Source organism: Oryx dammah, unplaced genomic scaffold (assembly GCF_014754425.2).
Source record: "Oryx dammah isolate SB20612 unplaced genomic scaffold, SCBI_Odam_1.1 HiC_scaffold_27, whole genome shotgun sequence".
In the NCBI taxonomy this organism is placed as follows: domain Eukaryota; kingdom Metazoa; phylum Chordata; class Mammalia; order Artiodactyla; family Bovidae; genus Oryx; species Oryx dammah.
In genome coordinates this window covers 132,024,144-132,048,685 of record NW_024070211.1, presented here as the reverse complement: position 1 = coordinate 132,048,685, position 24,542 = coordinate 132,024,144, and the positions used below count along the sequence as shown (strand labels likewise).

The window sequence follows — 24,542 nt, the reverse complement described above, 5'->3', positions numbered from 1 at the left end:
CTTGTTGCTTGGTTTTGTTTGTGAGTTCTTCTCAAGCACTAAGACCGGACAGGCATCTCCTGCCAGCTGCAGGGAACGTGGACCCATGGCAGGGAGCCTCGATGTGTCTGAATTCCCAGGGAGCCCACATCAAAAGCCCCCTTCTCGTTAAGGAACAAATGCTGTGCTGAGAGTAGGCACAAACCTCCCCCAAAGAAGCCAAGCAGTGTTCCAATCACAGCCCTGAATGCAGGGCCCAGCCGGCTGCCCCATTCAGCCATCCTCCCGCTGCCAACCCCCCAGCACCCAGAGCTGCACCCTCTTGCCGTCTCCTCTGCCCCTCAAAGCTCCAAACAGTCTGGGCCTGGTCCCTGGGCTCTGGGCTAGGTGGATAGGCCAGCATCCACACCACTTTGCTCAAGAAAGTCTGGGTACTTGGGAGAGCCCTTGATGGCCTCAGAGGAGGCAAACCTTGCTGTGTCCACAACCACCAGTGTCCAAGCTCTCCTACCAATCAGCACAACCTTGGTAAGTTCCTGGCCTCAGTATCCCAATCTCTAACTAATGAACCGAGAAAACCTCTCTCATAGAGAGGAATGAAGGAGAAAAGAGTTTAGGCAGCATCTGTCTCGTGGTCAGTGCCCATGCATTTGCTCTCAATATTCACATTTCATCCTGCAGCAAACCAGGATCAAGCCCCACTTGAGTCTTTGCTTGAAGCAGCTACCATGACGAGCATTTGCTGCTTCATTGCCACCTTAGATTCTGCCCACAATCTGGTGCAACAAGACAAGAATTATCCTCGCCATGGGAGAGGTAAGAAACCTGACTGTCTCCACCCACTCTGCCCCACGTTATCATTCACCAGAGCCTCTGCCAGGCCTGCCCCATACCAAGAAGAGTACTAGACCCTGCTCTGCCTTGAAAGCCTCTTTCTCTAACACAAGAGAAATAGGTTGTTTTTAAGTCAAAGGCCTCAGACAACTGGGTAATCAGAGCTACCTGGAGCACAGTGTTGAGGATTCCAAGGCTGCCTGTCAGTTCAGGTGGAAAGTGTTCTGTGGTGGGTTAGTGATGCGTCCTGGGCACAGGAAGGGTCTCTAGTAGTGGGTCAGAAACAGGCGGTGGTTTACGATGGATCCAGAATCAGATCCCAGATCCTTACCTCAATGTAGTGATCACAGGCATGGCACCACCACAGCGTCTAGAATTTATTTGTAAGACTTTTAATTCCTATTTTAATGAAAATGTTACCATTTGCTGTGGACTAAATTGGTTTCTCCCAAACTTCATATGTTGAAGTTGCATATGTATTTGACTGTGTTTGTGCATAGGGCTTATAAGGAGGTAATTTAGGTCAAATGAGGTCATTAGGATGGTGCCTTGGTCTGATAGGATTAGTGCCCTTATAAGAAGAGACGTCCAAGGGCTCTTCCCTCTCTCCCTCTTCTTCTCCATCTCTCATTCCCTTCTTCTCCCCCCGTCTTCTGCTTTCTCCTGCTATGTGAGTACATAGTAAGAAGGCCACCATCTGCAGGCCAGGGAGACACGCCTCCCAGATCCCCACTGTGCTGGCAACCTGAGCTCAGACTTTGCTACTCCAGAACTGTTAGAAAATAAACACCTGTGGTTTAAGACACCCAGTCTATGGTGTTTGGTTAGCCCAAGCAGGGTGGATGGGCATATATTACTGGGCAATCAGAACCAGGAGTGGATGCCCTGTGTGCACAGCTCTGCTCCTCCTGCTCATTGTAACATCCTTGCAACTGTGAGCCATCACTCCCTTTCTGGTAGCCAAGAGAAGTCCCAGCCTCCTACCACCCCATGCCTCTTCCTCCTGCCCATGCCCATTCTCAGCAGGATGGACAACTTCATTCCTGAGAATCTATGAGGAGGTAAGAGATGCTCAGAGGCTTCAGAATAACCTCCAATTCATTTCTCCATTCTCAGAAAAGCCCTTGGGCTCCCAGACCCAGGCCCATCTCCCACCCCTCATGTCCAGTCCACAGAAGAGCCATTAGTCCTGAAAGCACCCACCTCAGTCCCACCATGGGGGGATGGAACTCCTGGTCTCCTGGGGGGGCGCAAAGATTAGGGGCACCGATGGGGGGCCCAGGCCTGTGTGAGTCCCCAGTGCATCAACCATAGCCTATACAGTGCTGACTGTGAGCAGCAGCAGTCAACAAGGAAGGGTGACCAACGCCAGCTCCATGACTGCCCCTGTGCGCCTCTGGGTCCCTGTCTACTGCACCTCTCCGAGGCTCATTCCTGGTCTGGAGTGGGGCCAGAGGTGGCGGGCACAGAGGATATAAAAAGCACACGCATAGGACAGATGGCTCTCCACAGTGTTAGCTGCTATTGCATTTGTTGTGTTGCTCCGGTACCAGCACTTTTCACATGCAGCCTCACCAAAGAGTCCTGTGATCCTGTCACCAAATGCAAGTCTGTGTGCCCCATGCACAGTAGGGCCGAATAAACTGAAATGTGGGGGTTTGAAGCAAAGAAAGTTTTGTTGCAGGGCCAAGCAAGAGGTACAGGGGGCTTGTGCTCAATTCCCGATGGTTTCAGGGAGAAGGTTTTAGAGGCAATATTTGGGGTGAGGGCTGCAGGGTATGTGACTTTCTTCTGATCGATTGGCGGTAAGATGATGTGGTGGTGCTTCCACGAATCTGTCACGGTAGATTGAGATTTCTGGCTGAAATCTGGGGTCTCGGCATACAGTTCCATCTTCCACCTGGATAGGAGTCTTAGTTTCTGCAGAAGAACTCAAAGATATTGGTATGAATGTCTCTTGAGGGGGAAACAAGACTCTACTCCAAGGCTGCACTGTGGTTTCTTGGCTGTTCCTCTTTCGTTTCTGCATCCCCTCCTTTCCCTGATTAGCAACTCTTTGAACCTGACTATTGAAGAGGAACTAAAAAGCCTATTGATGAAAGTGAAAGAGAAGAGTGAAAAAGTTGGCTTAAAGCTCAACATTCAGAAAACGAAGATCATGGCATCCGGTCCCATCACTTCATGGGAAATAGATAGGGAAACAGTGGAAACAGTGGCAGACTTTATTTTGGGGGGCTCCAAAATCACTGCAGATGATTACTGAAGCCATGAAATTAAAAGACACTTACACCTTGGAAGGAAAGTTATGACCAACCTAGATGGCATATTCAAAAGCAGAGACATTACTTTGCCGACTAAGGTCCATCTAGTCAAGGCTATGGTTTTTCCTGTAGTCATGTATGGGTGTGAAAGTTAGACTATAAAGAAGGCTGAGTGCCGAAGAATTGATGGTTTTGAACTGTGGTGTTGGAGAAGACTCTTGAGAGTCCCTTGGACTGCAAGGAGATCCAACCAGTCCATTCTGAAGGAGATCAGCCCTGGGATTTCTTTGGAAGGAATGATGCTAAAGCTGAAACTCCAGTACTTTGGACACCTCATGTGAAGAGCTGACTCATTGGAAAAGACTGTGATGCTGGGAGGGATTGGGGGCAGTAGGAGAAGGGGACGACAGAGGATGAGATGGCTGGATGGCATCACTGACTCGATGGACATGAGTCTGAGTGAACTCCGGGAGTTGGTGATGGACAGGGAGGCCTGGCGTGCTGCGATTCATGGGGTCGCAAAGAGTCAGACACGACCGAGTGACTGAACTGAACTGAGGGAAGGTCTAGGAGGTTGAAGTCCTTTTTCCCACAAACAAGAAACAGGAGGCATTTGTACTCAGGAGGGCCCCACAGCATCGGCCTCAGTTTCAAACTCTATGAAGTGATATCATTAATCCAGGAAGTAAGGAAACGGGGGCTCCAGGAAGCCAAAGCCATCAGGCAATCCAAGAACCAGACATGAACCCCTATTTCCAGAGCCCAGTGGGCAGTGATCCCAGATGCTTACGGTGGGGGAGACAGAAGTGGAGCCCTGGCCACGGGACCCCCCTCCCTGTGCCCTGACAGTGGGTGCGTGCTACCCAGGGGCCCAGGGAAGGGAGCGTGGCCAGCACCAAAGAGGAGCAAAGGGGGGATGCAGTGACGATTAGGAGCGAGGGAAGGTTACCTTGCAGGGGATCTGGGCACCTGGCTGAGGAGGGTGCTGGGTTCCGGACCAGCCCTCACCACTCACCTGGAACCTCCAGGCAGTAGCACAGGGAAAGGAGAGATAAGAGACAGTCTTGGTTATCAGGCTTTTTTCACATTCTCCTCAACAAAGTTACCACCCAGCCCGCCAACCAGAAACACAGCTGTTGGCTTCAAGACTGGACTCAGCCCACCCAGGGGCTCCTGCCCTCTTCTGTGAACACTGACCACCCGCCTTCTAGGCCTTTCTGGAGAAGGGAGAGCCAGACCGCCCCAAGCAGCTGATGCCATGGTTCATGGATGATCAGCAGCTAATACCACGGTTCATGGATAAAGAGAGCAGGGGAGTGGAAGAGCCCTGGCCTCCCACCCCAAGGGACATGTGGCCATCACTTCTATCTCCATACACCCTAGAGCTTCAGCTGCCCAGGCCTCTTCCCTCCCCAACACCAACCTCAAGTCTCAGATCGTTGTCTGTGAACCATACTTGAAGCACCATTTTGACCATAAAGTATAACATGTATATGCAAATTCTGAGCGTTCAAAGCAATTGCTCCTTTGAGGATTTTCTCATCCATTGTCTGCCTTTTCAACAGCCCTATAAGATGGTTTGGAGAAAGTACCATTCTATCCATTTTGCAGGTGGAAAAAGGAAGTCTCCATGTATGAGTCAGGGTTATTACAGCTGACTGCTATAATAACCAGAAAGTCTTGCTTAATACAAAAAAAAACACCTTATTTCTTATTCATTCAAACCCAGCGCAGATGCTCTTCTCTGTGGCCAGATCCAGCCATTTTGGGAGGGCGCTGACTTTGGGGGGGTCTTTGGGGTCCTCCCCAGGGACCCCTGCAAGCAGCCGGTGAATCCAGGAAAGTGTGGAGAACCACACAAGATGTGGTCCTTCGGGCCTGAAGCTTGGCATGCCCCTGGCTTCAGCCCAAGTCCCATTGACCAAATCATAGTCATACGACCCCAGCTTTACTGCCAGAGAGGCTGAAAGGTATAGTCCAAGTGTGCCCAAGAAGAGGAATGGGGGCTGGGGCATCAAGCCGAGGTCCTGCCAGCCCCAGGTTAGACGCCTGGGCCCTCCTCCCCTCGCCGCACCACCCATCCTCCTATAGGAGTTCCCCACACATGTTCTCTCTGAGTCTACTTCTGGGACACAGGCTGAACCAAGACTGTTCAAACTGAACCCCCACATGTGGCTTCAGCTACAGGATTTGTGATCAATTAAAAACCAGAGAAGTATAAAGAGACAGGAAGACATTTCCATTCACCTAAGAGGAAATTGCAAGGAGGGAGATTAAAACCACATTTGAATTACAGAAAAAATAATTGGCAAAGTTCCTAGAATCCAAGTACATTCCTTTAATGAGTAGAATTCGCCTCTCCTCCACTGCTAAGCTGTGAGCCTACAATTTCAGAAGGCCCGACTTAATTACAGTCTAGTTGGATATTAAAGTTGCAGCTACTCAAGTTCATCAACAATTGCCTAATTACAAGGTCTCAGGAGGGGGGTCTATAATCAGTTTTTAAAAGAATATCTCCTACACGTAGCACCTTCCACAAGTGGCCCCTAGAATCTTTCCAAACATGAGTTAACGTCCCTTTGGGACATTCCAGGCATGTGAACTTTGCCGTGCGTGCATGCCCCATCATGTCTGACTCTTTTGCAACCTCATGGACTGTTGCCCGCCAGGCTCTTCTGTCCATGGAATTTTCCAGGCAAGAATACTGGAGTGGTTGCCATTTCCTGTGAACTTTGGTGATGGACAGAATTTGGAGTCTCTGTCAGCAAAATAGGTGTGACTCAGATACGGAAGTATGCAGACACTGGTTCAAGGTCCAAACCACGAAAGGGAAGGTACGAAGTAAACATGTCAAGAGTAGAGAGGAGTTTCTCTTCCAGGTCTGGTGGGGAGGGAGTCAGGGGACCCAGAGGCCTATCTCAGTTCTAGCCAGCTTCCATTTCCAGCACACTGTGTTCATGCAAAGAAGGGCCTCAAAACGAGTCAGTGGTCAGCCCTCAGGTCAGGGGGTCTGCAGAGCAGAGGTAAGACATCTGGATGCAGGGAAGTGGGCTGAGGAGGCCCCGGACATGGCATCTCAGCACCAGCTGAGGTGCTGGGGGTTTGGAGGGAGCACCTAGCGATGCAGGAGGAGGTGGAGATGCCGCCAGGCAGGGAGGACCCCTCCTCAGAAGGGAGGAGTCACTTGGACAGGTCACAGTAACAGTTGGGAAAGGGACTCCCCAAGGAATGGAGAAGCATCCGCAAAGAGCCCCTGATTGCTCCAAGAACTGCAGGAGTTTCATGGTGACTGACACGCAGTGAGAGTTGGAGGCCGGGGAGAGGCTGGCAGAGGGTAGGGAGTCAGGACCTCCTAGCCAAGCCTGGGGTCTGGGCTTCCCCTGACAGGGAGGAATTCCAGGAATGGCCTTCCTCCCACAGTGCCCCCCACAGCAGGCAGCACACCCTCTGGCCCATGAACAGGAGCCCTGGCACCTGCTGCATCCTGTCTCACCCATGACAGCCTCTGACACAGCACCCAGGTCTGGCCGCCAAAACTCTCCAAAATCATCACCTCTACTGCACACCAGAAAACGTGCCTCCAGCTCTCACCAGCTGCTCCTCTGCTAAGGCAAAGTAGCTGTGGGGAAAATCTCAGCCACCTGCCTCAGCCAAGCAGTGAGTGGGGAGTCTTTTACCCTCCCCAAGACTGACTGTCCTCTCCCAAACTCCATGTATATCTGTACCTCCTTGCAGCCCCACCAAGACAACCCCACTTTCCTTCCAGGGACTTTCCCTGGGCAGGATTCTCCCTCAACCTTGCCTGATCCACATAGGATGCTCATCCATCTGTCTCACTACTGGCCCTGGAGAAATGTGGGTTCGTTCCCAGCACTGCACAGCCAAGGGATGGTGCCCAGCAGATGTTGGGAGGATCATATGAACCAGGGAGTTGGTGGAGAGCCAGGAGCTTGGCAAAAACACCTCCTTCCTGATGCAGAAATCCTGTCACCAAAATATTGTTCCTCCTTCACTTTTCAAACAATTTTAAGCTGTTGTCAATCTGACCCATGGTTAATTTGGAGCCATGGGACAGGGATAATTTGTGTCATCTACTGCTATGTAACAGATGACACAAAAACCAGTGTCTTAAATCAGAATACATTTATTATCCCACAGTTTCTATGGGCCAGAATCTGGACTTGCCTTAGCCTCTGATGAGGGGGTCTCTCATGTACCCACAGTCAAGCTCTCAGCTGGGGCTGCTGTCTCATCTGAGGGCTTGACTGGGGGGCTCTGTTTTCAAGCTCTCCCACACAGTTTTTTGACACACCCAGTCCCTTGCCACATGGGTTTCTCCATGGAACTGCTTCATGACATGACAGCCCATATCCCTAGGATGAATGACCCAGCAGAGAGCAAGAAAAAGCACCCAAGATGAGCCTTTTGCAATCTGATCTCAGAAGTAACATCCCATCACTTCTGCTGTGTCTTGTTCATTAGAAGTGAGCCAAGAAGATGTCCCTGGTGGTCCAACAGTAAAGAATCCACCTGCCAAAGCAGGGGACATGGGTTCAATCCCTGGTCCAGGAAGATTCCGCATGGCACAGGGCAACTAAGCTCGTGCAACTATTGAAAATTGGCAAGCAGCAATGAAGACTCCTCAGCACAGCCAAAAATAAGTAAATTAAGATTTTTTGCAAACTTAAAGAAGTGAGCCAAAAAATTCAACGCACATCCAAGAGGAGATTCCACAAGGGCACAGATCCCAGGAGGAAGGAATCCATGGGGCCAGCTGAGAGGCTGCCCACCACACTCTCATCCCTGCGGCAGATTGCAGCTTCCTACAGCAGCATCTCCCACCCCACGTGCTCTTCTAGACCTTGCTGTTCGCCTGCCATGAGGTGGAGTCAATGTCCTCTCTCCTGGCACCTGGGTGAAGCCTTGAGACTTTCAATCCATATCAAGTGGCAGAGGTGATAGCGTGTGACTTTTAAGGCTTCTACCCTGTTTTCTAGAAACACTCACTTTTGGAAACAAGCCGCCCTGCTTTAAAGAAGCCCAAGCAGCCTGTGTAGAGGCATCAAGACCTCAGGTCCACAGTCCAAGCCAAGCTCCCAGCTGATAGCCAGCACCTACATGCCGTGCGTGTATACCATCTTGGACAAGACCCCTCAGCTTGTGCCACCAGCAGCCCAAATTGAAAATTTATGAAGAAGACAGATTATTGTTATTCTTAAACTACTTAATCTTGGGGTGACTTGTTGTCCAGTGATAGATAACCAATACAGTTCCCAAACGTTCCTTCCCAATGGAGGGATGAACCTGAGAGGCCCCCAGTCTACCACCCCCAGGCCAAAGCTGGCAGGAAAAACTCATGGACAAGGCCAGGAAAGAGTGGCCATCTGGTATCCCACAGGTACCAGGCTGAGTCTAAGACAAGAGTATGGGTGAGCCACCACCCAGAGTCTGGGAACCCCAGGACAAGTGGGGCAGGCTCACACAGGCAGAGTCTGGAGCCCAGTGGAGGGCCAGACAGCAGACCTGCCACTGTGCAGAACTCGGAACAGCTCCCTTGAAGACATGTCCCTGGCCAGGAATGCAAGGTCAATTTCAGTCACAGTCAGTCATTCCCAGATCCTCCGATAGGGAGGGGGACATCAGAGTTCCCACACAAGGGTGCTGTCAGGAACGGCTGAGCTGGAGAGCAGCCTCATGAAGCTGGGGCTGGGCCAGGGAGACTCCACTCCCTGCCTGACCTGAGGGAGGAGAAGGAGGAGGGCTTGGGAGCAGCATTCAAGCCCAGGCACTAGCCTTGCCAGGCACAGAGGATGGAGACCATGGAATCCTGTAGGTCCCTGGCCCTCTTCATCCAAGTCTCCAGCCCCCACTTCCCCACAGGTGGAAGAGGAAGCAAGATCACATTTCAGGGAAACTCTTGCACAAGAAGACCCTTTTATATTTTTTATTTTTTTAGGCCATGCCATGTAGCATGCAGGATATTCATTCTCCAACCAGGGATCAAACCTGTACCCTCTACCTTGGGAGTGCAGAGACTTAACCATTGGACGGCCAGAGAAGTCCCTACAAGAGAATGCCTTCTGACAGAGTGCAGGTGCCTTCAGTCTTAACCCCTCTGTCTCAGTCATGCACACACCCTACAGAGACTTCGCTGATGAAAGTGGCAAATCTTGCGAGAAAAAATGCATGTGTGTGTGTGTGTCAGTGGCTCAGTCATGTCGGACTCTTTGTGACCCCATGGACTGTAGGCCACCAGGCTCCTCTGTCCATGGGGATTCTCCAAGCAAGAATACTGGAGTGGGTTGCCATGCCCTCCTCCAAGGGAATCTTCCCAGCCCAAGGATCAAACCTGCCCCTCTTACGTCTCCTGCATTGGCAGGCGGGTTCTTTACCCACTAAGCCACCTAGGGAGCCCAAGAAAAAGGCAGGATGCGGTAAAATCAAGGGAAAAGCTGCTGTACTTACACACCAAACTCTGGTAAAGAGGGATCAGCAGGGTGGACAGGGAAGCATCTGAAGAAAGAGAACCCCCTCCTCCAAAGCAATAAGTAGGGGCCCCAGACAATATCCAGCACCCAGCCAACAAGATGCCCAAGGGAACTGGTGAGCTGGCAGTGTTTTCTTCCAAAAGTGACCCTTTCTGTGATCATATCAGAGAGCCAGATATCCAGCTTTGTCAGTGACATCACACACACACACATACACACAACATCTTTGCACAAGAGTAATCATAACCAAAATATAAGAATAAGATAAAATTACACTTTTAAAAAATGTTTACATTAAACATCTCAGTGTGACGTCCCATGTAAACCTCTTTTTAAAACAATGGTATTTTGGTGCCTGAAACGTGATAACATTTTCCATGGCCTTTTTCTAGTACCCCATGCCCTGGGGCCAGGTCCCGGGTGAACTGGCCTGCACCTGAGCAGAAGCTGCTGGATGGCCTGGGAAGGCCTGGCTGGGCAGGTTCCATTAGGCAACAGTGTGGAATGGCCACTCCCCCTTCCCCCGACCCAGGGGGTGGGACTAACCAGGAGCCAGAGCTAAGGCTTGCACAGCTCTCCTCTTCCAGGCTGAGAGGGGCCTGGAAAGGAGCAGACATGCTTGGAATTCCAAAAATGTACCTCTGTCTCAGGCCTCTGCCTGCTCCCCAGGCCTCCTGGGACTCCAAGAGCAGGGAATGGGGCCTGGAAAATAAGCCCAATTACCAGTCCTCCCAGAGACAGGGTGGAATTTGTGCCCACCCCCGACCCCCACTGAGTTCAAGATTTCCCACGCTGACCCCCAAAGCTGCCTGCATGCCCAGTGGGCCACCTCCAAGGATGAATGCTGGCCCTGCCACCCCTATAATACAGTCTTCAGTGATGCCTTCCACACGGAAATGTCCAGGAGGGGCCAAGGAGCAGACATAAGTGGGGAGGGGGGACACCCTAGTCAGACGCCTGCCCCCTGACATCTGGCAAACTGTTTTCCCTTAAGACATTTGAACTCAGCTCATGCAGAATATCCTTCCTGACATTGGGGGCATTCTTAGAGGAGCCCACGTTGAAGAAGAGTTTATGTCCCTGAGACCAGGTTGGACAACCTGCAGCAAGCATGTGTGGGCTCACAACAGTAGAAGGGATGGCAGGCAGGTACAGCAGAGAGGACACAGCAGATGGGGGACCTCAGAGTGGGGACAGCAGACGGGGGACAGGGGTCGGAGTGCGGGGAGGAGATGGCTGACTGGACCACAGCCTCCTCTCCAGCACCCCCACCTGTACTAGAGACCCTCCTTACATTCTTTATCTGTGCTTGAAAGTGTAGGTGGGTAAGTTCTTGCCCTGAGCTGACCTACAAGTCTGATGTCAGTGGTTTTAGTACAACTAGAATTTATTTCTCCTCCAATCACTACTTTCAGATATGTGTCAAACCTTCCTTTGGGCACATTCTAGTACCAAAAAATCTAATCTGAAAAAAAAAAAAAAAGGTGTCCATGTATCTGGTCTCATTAAAACTCACCCTACTAGCCATGCTTCCCTGACCCAGGCTGCTGGGAAGATTAGACCTGAGGGAAAGGGCCTCCCTGGCAAGGTGTCACCTCCCCTTCTGAGGAGGTACCCAGACAAGGTGCCTTGCTGGGATGTGTGGGCACTTCTCAGGGGAGTGGTCCTACAGGCCCCTACCCACTTGTGCCCCAACTGTTCCTGCAGTCTCCCACCCAGAGCCCAGCACTCCTGGCGGGAGTTCACAGCAGGGCTCAAAGCCACCGTGTCTGGTGGGGCACCGTGACTCACAAGATGGGCAAACTCCAGGGGCTGGTCCCTCATCAGTCCTCTCCCTGTTCAGCAAAGCCCAGGCCAGAGCATGGTGTCAGCCTGCTCAGCCAAGGCCTGGAAGGCCCATCTTCCACATGCAGGGCCCTCTAAGTTCCAAGAAGGACCCTCTTTCTCCCAGGGCTCCCCTCATGGGCAGCTTCAGTTCCTGTTATTGATGGTTATCTCGTCACTGTGTCCTCACATTGCTGAGTGGGATGGGAAGGGTGGTGTCATCTTTCTCTTGCATCTTTTTATAAGGGCACTAATCCTGTTTGTGTGGGCTCCACCCTTATTCCCTAATCATCTCCCAACAACTCCACCTCCTAACACCATCACATTGAAGGTTATGAATTTGGAGAAATACAAATATTCAATTCATAAAAGACACAGATATTCATGATACTATAAAATTTATGATGCTCTCTAGGAACCCCTGGGCTAACCTTTCCAGGGGAGTTGAAATGTCAAATTATTTTCATAATAATACTGAGACATTATTTGCCTTTTTCACTGTCATTCTCTCACAAACACACCCAGGAGTTTTTCAGAGCCTGATGACATGTAAAACATCCCCACTCTGATACCTAGTGATGTGTATATTGTGTATTTCTATGTTTTACAAATTTCCCAATTTTGAATTATGAGATGGTGAATGCAGGTAGATATAACTGTGTTGCTGATAAGTGGTAAACAACCAGGTATCCCAAACAATAAAGCCCTGATATGTAGCATTTGCCATTTCCATATTGTAAATATGCTCACCATGGCCCATTTTAAGCCACCAAAGTAATGTCACTGAACAGAGTTAGGAAAAGAAATTATAACCACCAGCCAGCTGGTCAGAGACAGCTCCATTACAGCACAGTCCTGGAAAAAAACACAATAAACAGGAGCTCTTTAGGGTCTTCAACAATTTTTAAGAGTGTAAAAGGGTCCTGAGATCAAAAAGTTTGAGAACTACTGCTCTACATCACCCTGACCAAAAGATGTACAAAGGACAGCCCTGGACACAGTCAGAACACAGGAAATTGGGGAGCTGGTTCTCTGACATACAAGCCTGCCAGGGGAGTGCCTGGTGGAGATTCAAGCAAGGGGGACTTCACTAGAGGGTCAGAGAAAGTGCAGCTGGAGGACTGAGGGGGAAGTGACCTCAGGTCTGGAAAGGAAGGAGGAGCAGGCCCTTGGCCAGGGGCTGGAGAGCCCAGCTGGAGAGCCTGGGGCTCAACTGTCAGGGGGCCTGGTACCTCCAGAATCTGCTGTGACCAGCCTGTTGGCCCAGCCACACTGGTCTGCTCTGAGCCACTGTCCTCCACAAGACCCCTCAAATGGAGCAGCAGGAGGCTGGTACATTGAAGAATGATTTAAACAGAGAAGACACCTCTGGAAGGCAACAAACTAAGCCAGTTAGGCTAGACATGAGCTTAGGCACTAACCCTGAGACCAACCAGGAGAAGCGAGAGCTGCCCGGCTGAAGCCCGGGCCCATGACCGCCCTGACCTGGTCAGCTCACCATGCTTTTACCCAGCTCCCCCACCAGCCCAGCTCTGCTCAAGGAACTAGGAACCCCAAGAAGAATAAGGCTGTCCTGCCCTCCCTGGTGGGGGACAGACAGGGAAAACTTGGGGGTGGAAGGGCCACAGTATACAGACAGGATACAGGCCCAGGGGAGGCTTCAGCCAGTGCACTGGTCAGTAAGGGTCGAAGGACCAGGTGCCAGGCCATGAAAGTGAAAGTGAAAGTCACTTAGTCGTGTCCGACTCGTTGCGACCCCATGGACTATACAGTCCATGGAATTCTCCAGGCCAGAATATTGGAGTGGGTAGCCTTTCCCTTCTCCAGGGGATCTTCCCAACCCAGGGATCAAACCCAGGTCTCCCGCATTGTGGGCAGATTCTTTTACCAGCTGAGCCATAAGGGAAACCCAGGAATACTGGAGTGGGTAGCCATCCCTTCTCCAGGGATCTTCCCGACCCAGGAATTAAACTGGGGTCTCCTGCACTGCAGGCAGATTCTTTACCAACTAAGCTATGAGGGAAGCCCCAGGACATGAAAGAACCCTGCCTTCCAGTCCCAAGGCTGGTTCATACCCCAGGGCACTTTGAACCAGCCTTGGGACTGGGAGGCAGCACCTTGGGGCCCCCAGAGCACAGAAAATACTGAGGGTGAAACCCTATGCAGGAAACAATGGCCACAGAGCAAAAATTCCTTTAGATCATCCAGCTAGAAACTCCAAACTGCCAGGTTTCCTGGGTCCCAAGGGGCCAGATGAACTGGTCCCTGTTTTATTCACATGCTCTGCCCAGAAAATTCCCCATCCCCCTTCTAGGATGGAAGACCCCCCACTCCAGATCCCTCTCCCCTGCCATCCTCCCCTCCCCCCAGCTTGGGTGCCCGGGTGAATGTCAGTAAATGCCCTTTCGGCCCAAGCTCTGTGAAGGTGGTTTGGTTTTAGTGACCAATAATTAAAAATCAGATTTTCATTTGCAGAAGCACAGTCAGCAGTAGGGAAATGAGGAATCAGATCATTGAACAGGAGGAATTAGCAGTGCTCAGGGCTAAGCATGGATGAACAAACAGCACATGTTTGCCATAGCACCACTTCATCTTTGTCATCATTTCCCCATCTACTGACTTTAAAATGTGCCAAGTGTCTTTTTCACAAACCATCCCATTTAATTTTCCCAATCCCCATAAGATAAGCAGGACTCACCCCCCATTTGCTGTTGTTCAGTCGCTAAGTTGTGTCCGACTCTTTGTCACCCCATGGACTACAGCATGCCAGGCTCCCCTGTCCTTCACTCTCTCATTTGCTCAAATGCATGTCCACTGAGTCAGTGATACTATCTAACCATCTCATCCTCTGCCGCCCCCTTCTCCTTTTGCCTTCAGTCTTTCCCAGCTTCAGATATATATAATAAATATATATAAGTTTGAAAACAAAGTAAAACAAATGTGCCCAAAGTCACCAGCTGGTATAGTGGGGCCAGGATTCACCCCAGGCCTACCTGACCCCACAGCCCTCAGCCACCAAGATCTGCAGATCAAGTGTGATAACCTGTTAGCTTCAGACACACAACCAGAAACAACACTAATGTACCTCGAAAAAGCTGAAGAAGGGGAAAATAGAATGGGATTTCCATTGCATTCCATTCCATTTCCATCAAATAAATAGTTGATGTACATGCAAAACCATCGAGGCTGGCCTCATTCACAGTGAACCTTCCCCATCATCCCAGAGCTGCAGGATGGCTCGGCCATCAGAGGGATGGCCAGACCCCTGTCTGGTGGAGGCAGAGGTGAAGGTCCACTGGGCAGCACAGCAGAGCGAACATAGCAGGACCCGCATCTCAGCTTGCCCGCAGCTCCAGGAGGTAAAGTCTGTAACCTGGGCTGATCCCAAGAGCACATTTCACCCACTGGGCCCCCGTGCTCAGTTCAGGTATGAGCAGGTGGCCCAAGTTCATCTGATTAGAAGGAGTAGCACATGGGCAGGAATTCTAAGACACGGGGCTTACTCTAGCTCTAGATCATGTAACTGCAGGAGTGAGGCCTGGAATTGAAACAGACATCTGCTACTGTGATGGAAATCAATCTGAGAGGAGACTGGCCATAGAATTGAGTACAGAGGAGAATCACAGAGAAATGAAGACAGAGGTCTTGAATTTTACTTATAGGAGACAATGGGGCAGGGACCTCTGGGTGCCCAGAAAAATATCCATTCCTTCCTCTATTTCTTTTAGAAATAGAAATGTGATTTTGTACAGCAATGTGCCCAAAAGAAAATTTACATTTCCCAGCCTCCCTTGCACCAGAGGAGACCATGTGACCAATTCTGTCCAATGGTACATTGGTAGAAGTTCTCGGACAGGGCTTCCAGAAGTTTCTTTCAAAAGGAAGCCCTTCCAATCAATAGTGTTCTGAAGGTTCTAGGCCAGGCAACTAAGCAAGAAAATGAAATGCAAGGTATCCAAACTGGAAAGGAAGAAGTAAAACTACCTACTTAAAAATCACATGATCTTGTACATACCCTAAGGAATACACACTAAAACAAACAAACAAAAAAAAGCTCTTTGAGCTAATTGAGAAAATTTGCAGGATACAAGATAAATATACCTAAATCAGTTGTATTTCTATATACTAACAACAAATAATGCAAAAATGAAAATAAGAAAACAATTCTATTAACAATAGCAGCAAAAATAAAATACTTAGGAATTAATTTAACAAAAATGTAAGAATTGTACATTGAGAATTACAAAACATTGTTGAAAAATTGCTGCTGCTTAAAGCTAGGCAAATAGAGAGACACTTGGCCTTCATGGATTGGAAGACTTAATATCTCCAAATTGCTCTACAGAATTCAATACAATCCTTACCAAAATTCCAACTATCTTTTTCACAGAAATGGACAAGTTGATTCTAAAATTCACATGGAAATGCAAGGGACTTAGAATATCCAAAGCAATCCTGAAAAAAAGGACAAATTTGGGTAAACACAATTTCCAATTTCAAAACTTACCACAAAGCTACAGTAATCAGGACTGTATGGTATGGGCATAAGGTTCTATAGAGAGAGACAGATCAGTATAACAGAATTGAGATTTCAGAAATAAACTCACACAATATGATCAACGGAGTTTCAACAAGGTTGCCAAGACAATTCAACAAATGGTGCTTGAACAATAGAATATCCACATGGAAAATGAATTAATATGGACCCTGGCACGTATGCATGCTAAGTTGCTTCAGCCATGTCCAGCTCTTTGCCACCCTTTGGACTGTAGCCCACTAGTCTCTCCTGCCCATGGGATTCTCCAGGCAAGAATACTGGAGTAGGTTGCCATGCCCTCCTCCAGGAGATCTTCCCAACCCAGGGATCAAACCCATGGCTTCTGCACTGCAAGCAGATTCTTTACCACTGACCCATTGGGAAGGCCCAATAGGGACATTCACCTCACACCATATACAAAAATTTACTCGAAGTGGATCAAAATCCTAAATGTTAGTGTTAAAATTATAAAAATCTTAGAAGTAAACAGGAGTAAATCTTCATGATCTTAGGCAAGAGTTTCTTAGGTATGACACCCAAAGCATGTGACCAAAATTAGACATAGGTTAATTGGACTTCATCAAAGTTAAAGCTTCTGTATATCAAAGGGCACTATCAAGAGAGTAAAAAGAAAACCCACAAAATAGGGGAAATTTTTTAATTCATATAACAGGTAAGAGTTTATATTCAGAACATTTTTTAACGAATTTTAAAATGAGTAACTGATTTCAATAGATCTTTCTCTGAAGAAGATATACAAATGGCCAGTAAGTGTACATGATGATGCCCAGCATCACTAGGCAAACCCAAATCACCGTGAAATACCACTTCATGCCAACAAGGATGACTTCAATCAAACAGACAGAAAATAACAAGTATTGGTGAGGATGTGATGAAATTGTAACTTGCATGAACTGCTGATGGAAATGTAAAATAGTTCAGCCACTCTAAAAAACAGTCTGACAGTTCCTCAAAAAGCTAAACACAGGGTCACCATTTGACCCAGAAATTCCACTCAGAGTATGTACATATGAATAGAGAAATGAAAATTTGTCTACACAATCAGTTGTAGAAAAATGTTCACAGCAGCATTATTCATAATAGCTGAAAAGTGGAAATACCCCAAATGTCCATCAACGATGGATGAATGAACAAAACGTGGCATATCTGTGCAGTGGAGTATTATTCAGCAATAAAAAGGAACGAAGTACTGAGACACGCTATGACATGTATGAGCCTTGAAAATCTGATGCTAAGTGAATGAAGCCAGACACAGAAGTCCTCCCAGAAAAGGCAAATCCAAAGAAACAGGAAGTAAGTTCATACTTGCCAGGGTCTGGGGGAAGAAAGGAATCAGAGAGGACTGACTGCTAATCGAGACAAGCTTTCTTTGGGAGGGTAATGAAAATTTCTGCACTTAGCAGTGAGAATTGCACTTTTGTAAATAATCAAAAAAAACTCGTTATGCCCAGAGTCCGAGTCCCCAAAACTGAGAGAATAAGACGTCCACAGCAATGCAAAAGCATAAAGGGGTTTATTGCTAACTTGAGTTTAGGGCCCAGGTCTCATCCAGCACAGTGGAATCCAAGTGCCCCAAGCTCTGAATCACCTATATTTTTATACAGACGGTTCTTTGTTTCTGTAACAGCATAGCTGATTGGTTAAACCATACGCGCCCGCGGGACTTTTAAACCTCGCATCTCTATCTGGATTGGCTCGGGTCTGGCGCAGGAGGGGGGGCTACAGGGATTTTTCTGATTGGTCTAGTTACACTGCCTGCAGGAGTTCCCAGTGCCTCAGCTTTCCTAGAGACCAAACCTCAGGGCTAGCCTGCCCCTTAGAGCCTGTCCTGGCTCCAGTTTGGTCCTAACACTCTGAATTGTATACTGATGGTGAATTTTATGGTATGTGAAATGCGTCTCAGTTTTCTTAAACAATCCTTATCGTTTAAGCCAATTTGAGGTAGATTTTCTCTTTTTCTTGTGAACAAAAGTAAATGCCTCTTCTCTGATATTCAGTGAAGCTCCCCTGTCTGCTCTCTGCATTATTACCCTGCAGGGAGGGCAGTCTTCTTTCTCTTGGAACATACCTGGGGATGAGGCCTGGCTGTGAGCGCCTGGGCCACTGGAACCAGGGATGGCCTGAGAGAGCTGTCTCTAGGACCAGAGGTGTCCCCCAACTCCTGAGAAGGGACAAAGTCTCAGGTGTCCCCCGACTCCTGAGAAGGGACAAAGTCTCAGGTGCCCCCCGACTCCTGAGAAGGGACAAAGTCTCAGGTGCCCCCCGACTCCTGAGAAGGGACAAAGTCTCAGGCTCTGGCCCACGTATCCTGGGTTTTGCTAGCTCTCTTGAGGAGCAGAGACCACAGAACAGCCTCCTCAGGTTGTCTCGTGAACCACCGTCCCTCCTTCTGCAAGTCCTTGGCCAGCCCATGTGGTCAGATGCCTGTATGGTACCGCAATGGCCTCCCCTGGGCCAGAGCAGCCTGCATTGCTTCCATGAACAGGACAGGGAGGTGACAGGAGTCATGACTGACCGTCACCTCAGCCCCTTCCATGCTCGCATCCTGAAGAAGGCCGGTTATTCTGCTAAGCACATGACATGAGGTGTCTGTGTGTGTGTGTGTTTACAGGTGCTGAGAGGTCTCTCTGAGGCAGGTGGTAACTCTAGCTTTGGAGTGGTCCAGCCTAAATCCCCCACAGCCATGCTCAATGATGGCAGGCTTTCAGGCCCCTGCCTACAACCTGGGAACATGTGGCCCATCACCAGGGACACCCTGGGCAGCTTCCATCACAGGAGATAAGTCATGTGGATTCGGATGAGAACAAGTGAGGCTCCCAGCCTCCTTCAGGTGATGTCCATTCCATCATCACAACACAGGTCAGCCATGCTGATGAGCGGCACGTCGGGACAGACCTCAAACCCTCTGCTCTCCAGCTTCAGTCAAAGGAGCATTATTCATGGAGGATTGCCCAGAGTACACACATTCCTTGGGCTCCTGGTGATCACATCCTTCAGAGAGCTGCAGGCCTGGCTGTGTGGTTTGGCCCATCAGCATTGTCTGCTAAGGGCTGTTAAGACAGGCCCAGGAGACTAGGATTCTGTTGTTATTATGCTGTTGATTTGTTGAGGGTTTTCAACCTTTATTAAAGTATGCTTTCACACAAAAACAGGCACAGAAAAAAAGTGTGCAGACAGTGAAGTAAACACCCATGTAACAACCACCCAGAAAAAGAAAGAATACATTGCCAACTCCCCAGAAGTCCCTGAGGCCCTCACCTCACCAAAGATAACTTCATTTAAGTGGAACTATATGATTTGTTGGAAAGAAAGTTATGACCAACCTAGATAGCATATTCAAAAGCAGAGACATTACTTTGCCAACAAAGGTCCGTCTAGTCAAGGCTATGGTTTTTCCTGTGGTCATGTATGGATGTGAGAGTTGGACTGTAAAGACAGCTGAGTGCCGAAGAGCTGATGCTTTTGAACTGTGGTGTTGGAGAAGACTCTTGAGAGTCCCTTGGACTGCAAGAAGATCCAACCAGTCCATCCTAAAGGAGATCAGTCCTGGGTGTTCCTTGGAAGGACTGATGCTGAAGCTGAAACTCCAATACTTTGGCCACCTCATGAGAAGAGTTGACTCATTGGAAAAGACCCTGATACTGGGAGGGATTGGGGGCAGGAGGAGAAAGGGATGACAGAGATGAGATGGCTGGATGGCTTCACCAACTCGATGGACATGAGTTTGAGTGAACTCCGGGAGTTGGTGATGGACAGGGAGGCCTGGCGTGTTGCGATTCATGGGGTCGCAAAGAGTCGGACACGACTGAGCAACTGAACTGAACTGAACTGATACAATTTGTACTTTTGTGTCAGGCTACTTTCACCCAAAGTTAAGCTTATGAGTTCTATTCATGTTACTGCATGCATCCATAATTCATGTTTTTTGATAGCTTAAGTATTCCACTGTGAGAATGAACTATGAATTGACTATTGAATCCTTTTCCCACTGGGGGCTATTACAAAGAGTACTGTCAGGAATGTTCTGGACATGCAGCCTGATGTGCGTATATATATACATTTTTGTTCGGTGTATTCCTATAAATGGAATTGCTAGGTCATTGAAAATGGTGGCCTTCAATTATGTGAAAATAATAGAAATAGAAATAATTCCAAAGTATTTTCCAAAATAGTTGCACCCATTCACACTCCCGTCAGCAGTGTGAGTTCCAGTTACTCCACGTTCTCACCAGGACTTGGTATTGTCGGTCTTTTCAGTGTTAACTATTCTGGTGAGTGAAGGTGCTATATTAGTTAGCTACAGCCTCATAACAAAGGACATTAAAACAGTGAGCATTTATGACCTCAAGGTTTCTCTGAGTCAGGGTGTCAGGAGTGGCTCATCTAGGTAGCTCTCGTTTAGAGTCTCTCAGGAGGCTGCAGTCAGAACATCAGCCAGGGCTGTGGTCATCAAAGGCTTGACTGGGCTGGAAGGGCTGCTTCTAAGACTTCCATTCGTGTCAGAGCAGCCTGATGGTCCTCAGGACATGGCATCAGGCTTCCCCAGCAAGAGATCTGGGAGAAGGGGCCAGAGAAAGGCTACAGTGTCTTTTATGACCTGGTGTTGAAGGCAATATGCCACTGCTTCACCATATCCTATCATTAAAAGTGAGTCACCATAATAGATAAGAATATGAACAACAATATACCTGTGTATAACTGAATCTCTTTGCTGTGCCGCAGAAATTAAAACAACATTGTAAATCAACTATTCTTCAATAAAATTAAAATATGAATTTTTTAAATTAACTGTTATTGGCATATAGTTGCTTTACAATATTGTGTTGTTAGTTTCTGCTATACAGCAAAGTGAATCAGTTGCACCTGTACGTATATCCCCTCTTTTTTGGATTTCCTTCCCGTGTAGGTCACCACAGAGCGCTGACTAGAGTTTCCTGTGCTACACAGCAGGTTCTCATTAGTTATCTATTTCATACACGTTGTTGTTGCTGTGCTGTGCTCAGCCGTGTCCAGCTGTTTGTGACCCCACGGACTGTAGCCTACCAGGCTCCTCTGTCCATGGGATTTTCCAGGCAAGAATAGGAGTGGGTTGAGCAAGAACCCAGGAGTGGGTTGCCATTTCCCACTCCAGGGGATCTTCCAACCCAGGGATCAAACCCACGTCTCCTGCACTGGCAGACGGATTCTTTACCACTGAGCCATCTAGGTATCCATTTTATACATAGTAGTGTATTTCTTTTAAGTGAGTCACTTAGGTCCAGCCTACACTCAAGGGCAGAGGAATTAAGTTCTACCTATTGAAAAGAGGCGTATTCAAGAATTTGCGGGCAGATTTTAAAACTACCAGAGGCATTTCATTGTGGTTTTAACCTGCATTTATCTGACTTAAAGAGGCTGAATACATTTTCATGTGCTTACTGGCCATAAGGATTAACTCTTGTACAAAGAACTTATTCAGGTCCCTTTCCCAGTTTCCTATTATGGTGTTCATGTTTCCTTACTGATTTGTAAGAGTTCTTTGTATATGCTGGATATGAGCCCCTTTCAGCTATGTCCCACAATTGTATAAACTGTGTTTTAAGTCCATGCAGTCCACATGTATATGACCCCTTACTGGTTCCACTTCTCTGGTTGAGTCCTGACTGACACATCTAGATTATTTTGCCTTCCCCACCAACATGTAAACCCATATAGAGTTGATTTTTGTATTTATGATACAAGATGGGGGTCAAGGATTTTTTTTTTGCTTGTTTGTTTGTTTTCCATTTAGATACTCAATGATCAGCACTGTTTATTTAAATAACCTTCCCCTCCTACTGCTTTGCTAGCTTTGTCACAAATCAAGAATACATATACTCGCAAGTCTGTGTTTTCTAATCTGATCTGCTTTGACCAGCAAGAAATTCAGTTTCAACTTTGCTGCCCACTTTTAATAATGCATGAGACTTTGACATGATTTCCGATACTAATTTACCATTGACTTCACCCTGTAATTCAGTCCTTATTTTCCTTCATGCTGGTGCAGTTAGATGCTTATTAAATCTTGCTTTCCTCCCTTTCCTCTGCTTAGGAAAACCAAGAGCCCAAGAACTGAGCTACAGGATGGCTGTTTTCGTGAGGGGCACAAAGGGTGAAAAGGGCCCATCAGCTGCACCGACACTGATGGCAGAAGGGCAGGTGTTGGAGTGAATGTCTGAGCATGAAGAGACCTAGCTGAGAAGCCCAGCATGCAGATACGGGCATGTGGGCCCAGGCAGGGACAGCCCCCAGCCTACAGGGACAGAGGGGTCAAGAGGGTGGGCCACTACATTTGTAAATGCAATTTGTTAAAATTACAAACCTCCTGTGGAAACACTTCTTTGCCATTGACAACATTGCTCTTAAGAAAGTGGATAAGAGGATTTCCCCGGTTGCACAGTAGATAGGAGTTCATCCACCGATGCAGGGGACACAGGTTCAATCCCTGGCCCAGGAAAATGCCACATGCCACAGAGCAACTGAGCCTCAGGGCAACAGTTACTGAGCGTGTGATCTACAGCCTCCGAGCAGCAACTACAAAGCGCATGAAACACAGCTGCCGAGCCCATGCAACACAGCTGCTGAGGCCTGCATGCCTAGAGCTTGCGCTCTGCAGCAAAAGCCACCGCAGTGAGAAGCCCGGGTGGCACAACAAAGAGGAGCCCCCACTCTCACCCTGCCCCCCATCCCCCTCACCACAAGCAGAGAAAGTGTGCATGCAGCAACAAAGACTCAGAGTAAACAAAAATAAATAAATAACATTTTTAAAACAAAAATGGGTGAGAGCAGCCCCCCACCTAACCCAGCATTGCTTCCCACCTTTCCTGTGCCCACGTGACCATGGGATCTTCCCCACAAAGCATTCTCCCTTCTTCACAAAATGATATCACCAATGGCCTGTGGGCTCCCGCCTCCTTCTGGACCCACCACGGCAGCTGGGCTCATGGTGGGAGCTGCACACAGGCATTTGGAAAACTAGGGACAAGCCTGTTTCAGTTCATCATGATTTCTCCACTCTGTGAACAAGGATGGAACTCCAAAAATAATAAGGAATCTCCACAGTACGTCCTGACACAGAGCAGGCTCCTCTATAAAAGCAACACAGAGGGCAGTGTGTGGACTGGCTGCCTTTTCTGCAAAAATTGGGAGAAACAAAAATGTACACGATATTTGCTTAAACATGCAAAGAACCCCTCTGGGAGAAGACACAGAAATGTGTGATGTCAGTTCCGGTAGGGAGGGAGATGGTGTCGGAGGAACAAGGCCAGAGTGGCCCTTCACTGGAGCCTTCCACAGTGCCCAGCATTTCAGCTGATGAATACCCTGCCTGGTCACAGGCGAAACAATTGTCTTAAGAAAGAAAGGAAAGAAGGAATGAGGCACCTCAGGGTGCACCTCCCCTAGCTGAGTCAGGACTGTGGGGCCTAAGTAGTGGGCTTGCCCACCCTGGACGGAGGCTGTATCCCACCAGCCCACCAGTCCCACCAGCCCTGGCTGCCATACCTGCCAGCTCCTCCCTTGCAGATGCTGCTCTGGCTGGAACCCCCATCAGAGGCTGCAGAAGCCAGCCCTACCAGGTTGCACAACCTCCCTGGTATTCCTCTGCCCTGCAGCTTCTGGCAAGACACCTCTTTTTCTTGGCACATTTTGTGAAAATGTGGTGGCCACAGGGCTGCATCTGCAGACAATGGCTTGGACACAGTTCGAATTGGGAAAAACCTCTCTTAATCCGTGCGCTTTCAATCCCCGCTCCCTGACAAAGCCAAGCCGGGCACCAACGGGAAGAGCAAGGAACAGGCTCTGGGGAAGAGCTCTGAGGCAACACCTGAGGCAGAGGAGGCAACTGGAAGCAAGCGCAGGTGCCCGGAGAACAGAGCCCTGGAAGGTGGGCCAGGATGGGGAGTCCACGGGCATGCGTGTGAACAGACGGCCCGGGTGAGTGTGCACGCCAGTATGTGCACATCTGGGTACATACACGTGTGCAGGCCAGGCCCGGTACATGTCAGAGAAGCCGAGTCTTGCAACAGGACACGCATCTGGGGGCCCTTCATTCGGGCTGAGGCAAGCGTGACATGATCCACCTACGGAGTCCAACACCTGCTTCACCACGTGCCTGCTGGATCTCTGGAAAATTCTGCCAGTTTTTAACTCTAGTTCCTTTATCTATAGTAAGGAGTAGTGATGAGGACTCAAGAAATAACTTGTATGAAGGGCCCCGCACAATTGATGGCCACTGATGTAGGACAAGCAGTGCCTCCGTCCCCCGCCTCTTCACCAAGGCTGCCTCAGTTCTCCTGGACCCCGCCTCACATCCCACACCAGAGGGCCAGGGGGTCCAGGAGGCCAACCCTCACAGCAGAAGTGGCCTCAACACAGAGGCCAGAGGCAACCCCGATACATGGCATGTTCATGTTGAGATGTTCTTAGAGGAAAAAGAAAACAGAAAACATCAAGAGGCAGCAATCTGGTGGCCACAGCCTGGCCTTTGGGCCTTATTTTTATGACTTTGACTCTAGAGCCCACTGATGGGCCTTTCTGGTCCTAAAAGCACACAGCCTTCCACCCAGGCCAGCCGAGGCC

At 48.8% G+C, this 24,542-nt stretch overlaps 1 long non-coding RNA gene across 1 annotated transcript in view; it reads right to left on the bottom strand.

Annotated features, from left to right (window-relative positions):
• Positions 1–2,864, bottom strand: part of LOC120854062 — a 4,593-nt gene extending 1,729 nt beyond the window's left edge. Inside the window, exon 1 of the long non-coding RNA XR_005718909.1 lies at positions 982–2,864. This is a non-coding gene — a long non-coding RNA (uncharacterized LOC120854062). The remainder of the gene's footprint in view (positions 1–981) is intronic.
• Positions 2,865–24,542: the final 21,678 nt, after the last annotated feature.